The sequence below is a fragment of the Panthera onca genome, chromosome A1 (genome assembly GCF_046562875.1).
Source record: "Panthera onca isolate mPanOnc1 chromosome A1, mPanOnc1 haplotype 2, whole genome shotgun sequence".
Taxonomy (NCBI): Eukaryota; Metazoa; Chordata; class Mammalia; order Carnivora; family Felidae; genus Panthera; species Panthera onca.
The window spans coordinates 32,285,324-32,297,088 of record NC_138339.1 but is presented as its reverse complement, the minus strand read 5'-3'; the positions used below and the strand labels follow the sequence as shown (position 1 = coordinate 32,297,088).

Sequence of the window (11,765 nt, the reverse complement as noted above, 5' to 3'; positions counted from 1 at the left end):
ATTTTGTCACATTCCCATGTGGACCAGAGGAATGGGATATTTTTCTTCTGTTTCCTAAATGTGTGGGAGTTTGATTTTGAGAGAAGGGTCATTTGAAAGCACCAAATGTTGCTTAATGTGGTGCTGGGGGCATTGGCCAAGAGGGAAGATTTGGACTTGCTGGAGAACAGCAGAGAGCAGTAGGGTGCTTGGGTGGAGAAAAATACATGTCAGGGGACTGGCAAGATGGGAGAGTGCAAACGAATTTTCTATGCATCTTAGCTTAGCTAGGATGGGCCCTCTACTGCCGTGTCTTCAAAAACTCACATCTGAAACCTGTCATGAGTTAGATGTATCTGGGTCTTGCCTGTGTGGGTTCAGGCCCTCTCTGAGCAGGTAGTGTAGACCTCAGTTCAGGATGGAGGATTGTTCACGACAGCTGGGCTTCTCTCTTATGTACACATAAACGGCACACACGTACCCACCCACAAAATCGTACTGGGAAAGGGTGAATTATAATTATCATACTGATAATTGCTACAGAATTGCAGAATTTATAGTGTTTTCTCATACATTATTTCAGAATGAAGAGAATAAGGAGTCAGTGACCACAATTGACAGGAAGTGTGGAGAGAGTAGATAGGAAAGAGTAAGGAGATAAATGGGGAAGAAATATCCACGTATGGGGGTACCTAAAAAGTAAGAAACAGAGAATGCAGTTAACTGAGGGAACTTGTTACCTTATCACAAATCTAATCAACTGATGACTGATGTTTCCTGTAAATGCCTCTAGGCATCTTGAAAAGAGATGCAGCAGATTGGAGAGTATTGAGATTTCACAGTCTAGACTCCAAAATTAATTAAGAACATTTGGGGAAAAAAATAGTTCAAAGATTTCAGAAAAGGACAACTATGCAGGCTGCTTTTACTGAGCCCATGTGAATTGTGGTCTAAAAACAAACTTCAAGCTTTGCAGGGCTTGAAATACTGATGAAGGCCCAGATGTGTTCCAAATAGCTCTTTGGCCATGGAGAAGGAGAGCTGGACAATCAGTGGACTGTCACTTCATTCAGCATTCGAGGCCTTGGTGGGGGCAGGGGTTCATGAATTTAAGCAACCCAAGGGACCGGATGCCTGGTTATGCATGCAAAAAACAATAATAGTCCAACTGACCTCACTGACACAGCAGTCATATGACTCAGGTTGGACTGCCCTGTGAAGTAAGAGTAAATAGCACTGTGGGTCCCCACCATGGTGCCCAGGCAAGCTGACATCAAAGGGAAGAAAAATAACCACCACCGGTCCTCTCAAAGGATTGACATCATCTAGTTCCTTCAGAGGAGTTCTTGTGTAGATTAATTGCCTTTCCCCCCTCTAGGTTGTGGTAGTTAGATCAAAATTAGAATAATGTAGAGCTTAGCAATGAAGTTGTTCTCTCTTCTGTAGGGTTTTCATATTTATTGCTATTCTCTTCAGTGTCTCTTTCCAGGCACCCTTGACAGGTAGAATTGGGGCATTCAGGACAATGGGCTTCATGAGACTCTTCTCAGATTTGCTCTGACCTTCTCAGTGTCTCTGGATCTCCCTGATGCAAGAGAGAGAGAAATAAATAAAATACATGTTTTCAGTTCTTACTGAGCCCTTTAATGTAGAGGTCATAAATGGGCTGTGCTTACTCATCTTCCTCATGAGGTGATTAAGCTGCGTTGTGTCTAAATCTACTTGAGTTTTGATAGCATGTGACAGAAACAATTTTAAAGCCTTCTGTAAGAACTCACAGAATTTCTTCTTGTAATCAGCACATGCTTCTTTAAAATTACTAGCAGATTCGTTCAACATTATGGAGACCTCCAAAACATGAAGATAAAGCTTTATTCAAATAGGAAGAACTTTGAAGAGCTTTTGATGTGTCTTTTACAAGTCAATACTTTCATTAGAGAAAAAGGAGCCAGTGCACAGCTTATCAATAAGAGTAGGTGGATGGATGTTGGGAGGGCATGGGAAAGGTGGGGGTGTACAGAAGCTGTGACACATAGAATAGCTAGCAAAATGGCTTCTCTGTCATGGCTAGGAAGTGTCTGGGTCCAGGGGGTATGGTAGAGACACAGATGCTGCCTGTTGATTGTCTCTGCAGGAATGCATAAAAGTCAGGTCATGTGAAGCCTGGGGATTGGAAGACCCAGTTCAGGAGACAAACTGCCTTTTATGCTGGTGAGCTAGGGCCAGAAGGTTGGTGGGGCCAACAGGGTGGAGATGGTAATCATATCTTCTTCAATCATATCTTCTTCAGTTAAAGTCCCAGAAAGGAGCTCTTAGTGGAATTCAATCTTATACTAAATTGCTTAGGACAGACACCTAGGAGGTTTAAAGTGAGTTTCACATATAGTAAGAGGACAAGAGTTCCTTTGGTATCATACATTACGTTGTGTCTTCATAAATGCTTAATTGGGTCAGATCTACAGGCAAAATTCTCTCCATTGAAATCTACAAGTGAGGGTAAAAAAAAAGCAATATTATTTTTCCTTCATCTCTTTATATTCATGATACTAAGGAACAATATATAATTGACTTTAATCTGGTATGACTGTTTGGGGACTAATCATTATTTCAAGGATAGATCTTATTTGGATTTGGTTTATGGGTTCAATCTTGTACTGTTTCATTTAGGGAGGAGATACAGAAGTAAACTGAGTAGGCATATTCTTAACTTATTTTGCCATGTTATCCATGATCATATTTCTGTTGTTTTTTTTTCCTTATAATTATGCTCATTATAGAGATTCTGAAAATTACAGAATATAATTTAAAAATCATAATACCAATAGTTTCACCACAAGAGGCCATTGCTATTAATATCCGGAGACATTGTTTTGTAGTTGTTTTCCTTGGTTCTGCAAATCATAGAATGTATTATTAATAAATTTTTTTAATTTTAAAATGGGCATAATCCTTATTTCCCCTTATTAAAGAGGACTGCAGTAAGCCAGTATTGATTCTTAGTGATTTTTTAAGTAGACCAAACTTGTCTCTGATGTCTCTAATCTTTTCAGCTTTACCTTCCTGACTCCCTACTCTAAGTGCCTTATATGGTGGTGCTTTTGTCCACCCTTCCCATTATATCATATAAACTACTGTGCCTCTATTTGGTCTCTTGTTCCTTTGTAAATAAGCTCCCCCCACCAAATCCCATAGTCCAGCCCCAACCTTCAGAAACATATATTCACATAGGGTTTTTTTTTAAATACCCAGAACCTCTTGACATCAAAACTTAAACATATGATTCACTGATGATTGAGATGGATTAAGAGGTCCCCAAATCCCACTATGTTGTATTTAAAGTCCTTAGCTCGGGGCGCCTGGGTGGCTCAGTTGGTTAAGCGTCCTACTCTTGGTTTTAGCTCACGTCATGATCGCACGGTTCTTGAGATCAATCCCCCCACATTAGGCTCTACACTGACAGTGCAGAGGTTGCTTGAGATTCTCTCTCTCTCTGCCCCTCCCCTGCTCATGCTCACTCTCTCTCTGTGTCTCAAAATAAATAAATAAACATTAAAAAAAAAATGTAAAGTCCTTAGCTGAAACTTCATATGGGATGATTAGAAAGTGTTCACAACATTGGTGCTTCAGAGAGCCCCCGCCCCTTTCCCTTTTAGAGTTAACTAAGCCTTTAATTTAGAACTTACTTATGAAGATATTGTATTGCTATCTGGTATTGTGTATATTTTCTCTTGTTTCTCTTCTATAAACAACATCTTATCATCTAGCTGGCTCTCTATGTCCCAGTCTAGTGAAGGAGTTCAGCTGCTATCAGTTCAGCTAGTAAGACTGTTCTACAGGAACAAGGTTTAACTAACAAATAGGAGTCAACCTTGATTCCTCTCTCTCTCTTGCCTGCCCTCCTCACATGCTTGTACACACATGCCCTTCTTTTTTTTTAATTTAATTTAATTTTTATTTTTTTAATTTTTAATTTAATTTTTTTTAAATTTATAGACAAATTAGTTAGCATATAGTGCAACAATGATTTCAGGAGTAGATTCCTTAGTGCCCCTTACCCATTTAGCCCATCTCCCCTCCCACACTCCCTCCAGTAACTCTCTGTTTATTCTCCATGTTTATGAGTCTCTTATGTTTTGCCCCCCTCCTTGTTTTTATATTCTTTTTGTTTCCCTTCCCTTATGTTCATATGTTTTGTCTCTTAAAGTCCTCATTTGAGTGAAGTCATATGATATTTGTCTTTCTCTGACTGACTAATTTCACTTAGCATAATACCCTTCAGTTCCATCCACGTAGTTGCAAATGGCAAGATTTCATTCTTTTTGATTGCTGAGTAATTCTCCATTGTATATATATACCACATCTTCTTTATCCATTCATTCATCGATGGACATTTGGGCTCTTTGCATACTTTGGCTATGTTGATAGTGCTTCTATAAACATTGGGGTGCATGTGCCCCTTTGAAACAGCATACCTGTATCCCTTTGGATAAATGCTTATTAGTGAAATTGCTGGGACATAGGGTAATTCTATTTTTAGTTTTTTGAGGAACCTCCATGCTGTTTTCCAGAGTGGCTGCACCAGCTTGCATTCCCATACACACATGCCCTTCTAATCCATCAGCAAGTTCAGTCAGTTAAGACTTCAAAACACATCTATAATTCAGTACAGGTTTCTCTATTCACTAGCACTGTTCTTGTCCAAACTCCTGTCAGGAGCAATTGGGAAACGCTTTGAAATGAGTAAAGAAAGATTACCAGATGTTTTGTCTAGCACATTTTTTCCTGGTTATCTGTGCCTTTTATATATAAGTTTTTGAGCTATTTTACAACTGTTTGAAATTGTAGAAAACTGATAGTAATACATATGATTCTTATTAATACAAATGCAACTGGTTGTTGTCCTGTGGGTATTGGCCAGTTTTACATCTATCATATTTGAAATTCATGTCTGCATTGCAGATTGCTGATACATGTGTGTTCTTTGACTTCTCTTTTGAATTAGTTGTAACATTTTACTAGTTTCTTCATTAATTAATGAATTTAAAAATACCATCTGTGACGCATGTTTATTTTATGTTTGTTTGTATGAGAGTCATGGTTTTATCTTAAACATTATTCTTGAACACCATCTTCAGTTCTTTCCTAGATTATATTAGCCTTCTAACTGGTTTGTTTTCTCTCTGTTATTGTTCAAACATTTCTCCATAGAGCAACTTGAGTGATCTTTTCAAAAATTAAAATCAGGCCATCTTGCTTTTCAGCTGAAAAATTTCCAGAGGCGTCTTATTGTTCTTATAATAAAATCTGAACTTCATAACATGTTTACAAAACTCTAAAGGATGTGGTACTTATAATTTCTCCAACCTAATCTTACATCCTTCTCCTTATTTTTCACCATACTTCATCTATATTGGCTCCATTTCTGTCCCTGAAATTATCAAACCTTTTCCCACCTCAGGACCTTTGCACTTGCTTATCTCTGCCATATTTTATCTTAGACATTTTCCTGGTTGACTCCGTGTCATTTTTTTTAAGTTTATTTATTTATTTTGAGAGAGAGTGAGCATGAGTGGAGAAGGGGCAGAGAGAGAGAGAGAAAGAGAATCCCAAGCAGGCTCTGTGCTGTCAGCATGGAGCCCGACGCGAGGCTCGATTCCACGACTGTGAGATAATGACCTGAGCTGAAATTATGAGTCGGACACTTGAGTCATTTGGAAAGCCCCCGGGTAGAAGGGAAGTGATGTGTTGTGCGTGACCTGAGGTGAGACGCCATCAGGTTGTACCGGTGTGAAGGTCCGGGCGGCCACAATAAGAGATAGATGAGGTCAAGAGAACTTGAAGGGATGTAAATAAATGTTTAAAATACAGGGGAGCAGCAATATTAAAAAAGGGGAGGGGAGAGGCAGAAGACAGGGAACAAGACAGAGAACAATTAACCCGCTGAGTGAACTTTATAGAATGCAGTCCACCTCTTACAACCTCAGACCTTTCAACTGTGAAAGGACGGAACTAATGACTGAAGAGTGGAGTGATGCAGAGGTCTTTAAAAACATTAACGCTTAGGTCTTGCCTGCAGATATTCTGATTTAGTTTGTCTCTAGTGCAACCCAAGCATTGGGATTAAACTCCCCCCGCACCCCAAACACACACACAAAACAAAACAAAACAAAACAAAAAACCCAAACAGCCTATGGGTGATTCTCATATGTAGGCAAGATTGAAAATCTTCATTTAGAGCCTCTAAGGGCTCCTTCCGTTCCAACATGTTATTATTCCATCTGCTATTTTTAAAACTTCTAAGGAAGAATATTCTCCAATCATCTTTAGCCAGATGTGTTTTATAAGAACTTTCAAATTCAGTGAACTTCTACTTCCATTCCTCCTTTAACAGCCTTATCTCAGTTAAGCAGATGATTGTGGATGCCTCAGTTTAGGCAAAGTATAAGTTAAATGAATGGTTTCAACCAGCCTTTGGTTAATATATATATATATATATATATATATATATATATATATATTTTTTTTTTTTTTTTTTTTTTTTTTTTTTTTTTTTTTTCTCCAGAATAACTCTGTTGCAATTTCTATTGGCTGCATAGTATAGTTCTGCAGAAAGCCTGCCTGGTGATCTTCCTCTTGCCAAGTTATTTTGGAGAAATTGCTAACTGGAAACTCTTTTTTCCAATTTTGCAATAATTGGACTGATTCTCAGTTACTTGTCTCTAAAAATATGAAATACCACATAGATATAAAAGATTTAAAAATATAAAATATATGTGATGTATAAAGAAGGAAGATATAAAAAAATGTCCATGCGTCCACTACCCATTTTAGAAACAAAAAATTAAGCCAAAATCCCCTGTGGATATGCCCTTGTATCGTAATTTATTGTATTACTATCACTCAAAGGTAGCTTCCAGTGTGAATGCTGCGTATGCATGTGATGGAGAGAGAGAGAGAGAGAGAGAGAGAGAGAGAGAAACGGAGACTGTGATGGAAAAGTCGGGGGGGGGGGGTGGGGTGGAGAAGATCACTACACGAGGCATTTATGACCACTACTAAAGTAGGTGTACAAAAACTTTCCCACACTTTAGACAGAACTCAATTACATAGTCTCACCTGTATGGTCGTATGCCCAGTATGAAAATAAAGTGGTTTTCAAAACACATGATATATTCTCTGCTATACCATAATACTTCGATGAACATTCGAATTGTTCTTTATTACGATTGAGCTGCTATAGACATTCTTTTATAAGTCTCTCAGTGTCCATATGCAAGAATGTCTCCCAGACAGTAGCTTTTGAACATTTTTGTTTTACCAGAACTCAGTGTAAGAAGTGTATTTTACGCCATTTCCCAGTATAAACATATACCCACATAAACACTTAAAACTGGAGGGAATTTTCACCAAGAAATAGTTATCCATTATTCTTTAAATAAGTTCACCAACTTAGAGTTCTCAATTTTTGTTGTCTAACCTGTCTAAACTTTTTTTTAATGTGTATTTTTGAGAGACAGAGGGAGATAGAAAGCCTGCGTGAGCACAGTGGGGGAGGGGCAGAGAGAGAGAGGAACAGAAAATTTGAAGCAGACTCTGCAGGGAACAGCAGAGAGCCCTATGCGGGGCTCAAACTCACAAACCACGAGATTGTGACTTGAGCTGAAGTCAGACGCCTAACGGACTGAGCCACTCAGGCACCCTGTCCTGTCTAAACTTTAATACTAATTCTCCTTGAGCAGAAAGAGCTGAAGGCTAATCCTGAGATGTTTTTTCTTTTAGATTCATCAGACTTTTCATTTATAGCTTTCCCATGAAAAACTCACTTAAATCAGAAAATTGGATTTTTTCCACATTTCTCTTTGTTACCAAGATTACCTGTACTTTTCCCTGAATCCAGGTGGGGCTGTGGATGAACCAATCTAAATGAAGGAGTTTACTGAGGTTTCACAGGACAACACTGATTTCATGATCACAGCCTATTTTATTATTAAGTTTTGAGGGTTTTTTTTTCCTCAATTTTGTCACTGGGTGCAAGAAATACTGTATTGCTTTAATTTGAATTTTCTTGTGGAATGTATGAAATGAACTTTTTATTTTCCAAATGTTTGTTGACCAGTGAATGTAAATATGGATGTATTTATACGTATTTTTAATTAGAAATTTCTTTAAAAAATTTTTTTAATCTTTATTTATTTGTGAGAGAGAGAGACAGAGCATGAGCAGGGGAGGGGCAGAGGGAGACGGAGACACAGAATCTGAAGCAGGCTTCAGGCTCTGAGCTGTCAGCACAGACCCCAACGCAGGGCTTGAACCCACGAGCTGTGAGATCATGACCTGAGCTGAAGTAGGACCCTCAACCAACTAAGCCATCCAGGCACCCCTAGAAATTTCTTTTAAAGTCCTTGGCTTCTTCCCGTTTTTGTTAAATGCTTACATTTTTTCATACATTATGAGCTTGTTGTATAAACCTGTTAATATTTATTCATTTATTTTATTTCTTTTATATTTAAATTGTACAATACGATGATTTAATATATGTATACATTATGAAAAGATTCCCCACATGGAGTTAATTAACCTCACATATTTAACCTTTTTCTTTTTTTTTCAATATATGAAATTTATTGTCAAATTGGTTTCCATACAACACCCAGTGCTCATCCCAAAAGGTGCCCTCCTCCGTACCCATCACCCACCCTCCCCTCCTTCCCACCCCTCATCAACCCTCAGTTTGTTCTCAGTTTTTAAGAGTCTCTTATGCTTTGGCTGTCTCCCACTCTAACCTCTTTTTTTTTTTTTTTCCTTCCCCTCCCCCATGGGTTTCTGTTAAGTTTCTCAGGATCCACATAAGAGTGAAAACATATGGTATCTGTCTTTCTCTGTATGGCTTATTTCACTTAACATCACACTCTCCAGTTCCATCCACGTTGCTACAAAGGGCCATATTTCATTCTTTCTCATTGCCAAGTAGTATTCCATTGTGTATATAAACCACAATTTCTTTATCCATTCATCAGTTGATGGACATTTAGGCTCTTTCCATAATTTGGCTATTGTTGAGAGTGCTGCTATAAAACCTGTTAATATTTAAATGCAAAAAATAGGTATATTTTATTTTACATGCAATTTCATTGTATATATAATATATAACATACATGTGTGCATTTCTTCATTTTATAATGACCAGGACAGAACTATAATTTAAAATTATTAATGAGGAAGTAGTAAGAAAATTGGTTTAAAAAAAAGTGAAAATGGGTGCTGAGATAAGTTAACAAGTTTTTGCATTAAACCATAAGAAAAGGTAGTAAAATGTGAAATGTAGAAAAGAGGAAATATTAGAAGCTCCAACTGAGTTGTTTTCCAGAAATGTACAAGATTTGGCAGTTAATTCACTGCCCATAAGAGGAGATGTTACCGATGTTGGTTATAAGTTATTCTGTCTGTTGCCTGGGAGGAAGGTGCTGACAAAAAGAAAAAGGGGAGTTGGTATAAGGAGCAGTTTTAAGGCAGAAATGATCAGTTTGGGAGACTTGAAAAGTATAAAGCAGCAGAAAAAAATTCCCATAACCCTAGAGGAAAACTGACATAAGATTTTAATGTATATCCTTTTAGGCCACTCAAAGTATACCTTACAGAGCTGAGATATTGTTTTAAGTACATTTTTTAAAACCATTTTTATACTTAATATGAGTATATGTTCATGTATTAATGTGTTAATAAACACTTTTTATAAATAGCTATTTAAATATATGTAAGATAGTCTTATAGAAATGTACCATTTCCTTAATTTTGACAGTTTGATTAATTTCAGTTTGTCATTATATTTTAAAGAAATCAGCATAATCTGAAATATTTTAGTGTATAATTGTTACTTAAATTTCTGATTAATAACTAGAATCTCAAAATTGTTATTATTACAACAATTATGTTTGTTTTAAGCTATTTGTTGTATGGCTTCTACTCTCAGAAGAATTATGCCAATGTATACTCTCTCAAGCAGTGTGTCAGAATACCTGATTACTGTGCCTTCTTCTATATTGAATACTCACATTAAAACAGACAACAAGGGGCGCCTGGGTGGCTCAGTCGGTTAAGCGTCCGACTTCGGCTCAGGTCATGATCTCACGGTCCGTGAGTTCGAGCCCCGCGTCGGGCTCTGTGCTGACAGCTCAGAGCCTAGAGCCCGTTTCAGATTCTGTGCCTCCCTCTCTCTCTGACCCTCCCCCATTCATGCTCTGTCTCTCTCTGTCTCAAAAATAAATAAACGTTAAAAAAAAAAAAAATTAAAACAGACAACAAAAAGAAAAGAAAACTGCTAATTTAGCATGGTGAAAAACAAAATATCAGCATCACATTATTGCTTTATTTTTTATTTATTTTTTCATCTATTCCAATACTCTGAACTTCTAATATTGTACATGTGTGTGCATGTGTGTGTGCATGCATGTGTAAAAATTGTTTATTTTGACTATTGAGAGTCAATATTTTAAAATCCATTTTAAGTATTTTATATATATCAAGGATTTCTTTTTTTGCTTTAACATTTTTTTGCAAACACATTTTTCCATTTGTTGTTAAAGAGATTCATGTTTCAATATGCTAATTTTATGGAATTCTTTATTATGGTTAAAATATTTATTCAGAGAAGTAAAATAGTAGGAGCCTCAGGGAATCCTTGGATCAGCAGGTGGGCAATAGGCTTTTGAAGCCCCATAATAAGGGATGGGAACATTTAAAAAGGAAATGGAAGGATGCCAAGCATAAATGTTGTCTGTGGATTGCCTACAATATGGTAGGCACTTGATAAATATTTGTTGGTTGATTGCTTCTAAATACTGTTTCAGATTTGTCTTACATCTGTCTTTCTTCCAGCCAAGAAACAGTAATGGATTTCTAATGTTCAATGAGGGCAAAGCATTTCTGTAATTTACAATTAGGTACAAGTTAGAAATCTTTCTGCCTCCATGCTTTGAGCCCCAATGGTTGCCAGACCTAAATAAACTTTGGTGGATCATGTTCTTAGCCATAGCAAAAGCCTATGACTTTGTCTCTTTTCTTTGTAGCACTAAAACTTCCTGGTATAGTCTTGTGTGTGTTATTAGAACATAGCAGCAAGAGGGGGAGCCACTGGTTTTTGAGCCTCGGCAATATTTTAATAATAGAACCTACTAAGTAGAAAAGGAAAACCGGGATGTCACCAAGAGACTTCTTGGTAAAGCCAGTAGCTTTGTTTTTTCTCCCACATTATACTGTATTTGAAAGAGATAAACAAGTTTGCCTCAGATGGTTTTCTCTCTTTATAAATAGTCTGCTCCAATATACTTGATGCAAAGTTTTGGTTAGCATGATGAATCCAGGCTTTTTGCTATTGAGCATTTGGATTCGTTCTTAGATATGGACTAGAATGCATCTCCAGCCTTCTAGGATTCTTCTGGTAAATGATTGCAAAAAAACAAAACAAAACAAGGCAAAAAACAAACAAAACAAAAAACACCTAGTTGTGCGAGATAGAAGTGATTTTTCTGGTATGTTTTCCATCTTCACAATTGATTATGCATGAAGAAATGGCTGTAAATGGGCGCTAAGGGTTGTACCTGAAGGAGCGTGTTCTCCTATTTCTTCAACCTAGAATTCCCTCATTCTTTTTTTTTTAAATTTTTTAATGTTTATTTATTTTTGAGAGACAGAGCGTGCACATGAGCAGGGGAGGGACAGAGAGAGGGAGACAGTTTCCAAGGCAGACTCCATGCTGAGAGCAGAGAGCCCAGTGTGGGGCCCCAACT

At 37.3% G+C, this 11,765-nt stretch overlaps 1 long non-coding RNA gene across 1 annotated transcript; it reads right to left on the bottom strand.

Annotated features, from left to right (window-relative positions):
* Positions 1–586: 586 nt before the first annotated feature.
* LOC132682343 (uncharacterized) lies at positions 587–7,189 on the bottom strand. The gene is made up of 5 exons (XR_013552900.2): positions 7,096–7,189; positions 2,799–2,870; positions 2,397–2,463; positions 1,153–1,564; positions 587–671 (listed from the first exon to the last, which is right to left on the bottom strand). It is a non-coding gene; the product is annotated as an uncharacterized LOC132682343 (long non-coding RNA).
* Positions 7,190–11,765: the final 4,576 nt, after the last annotated feature.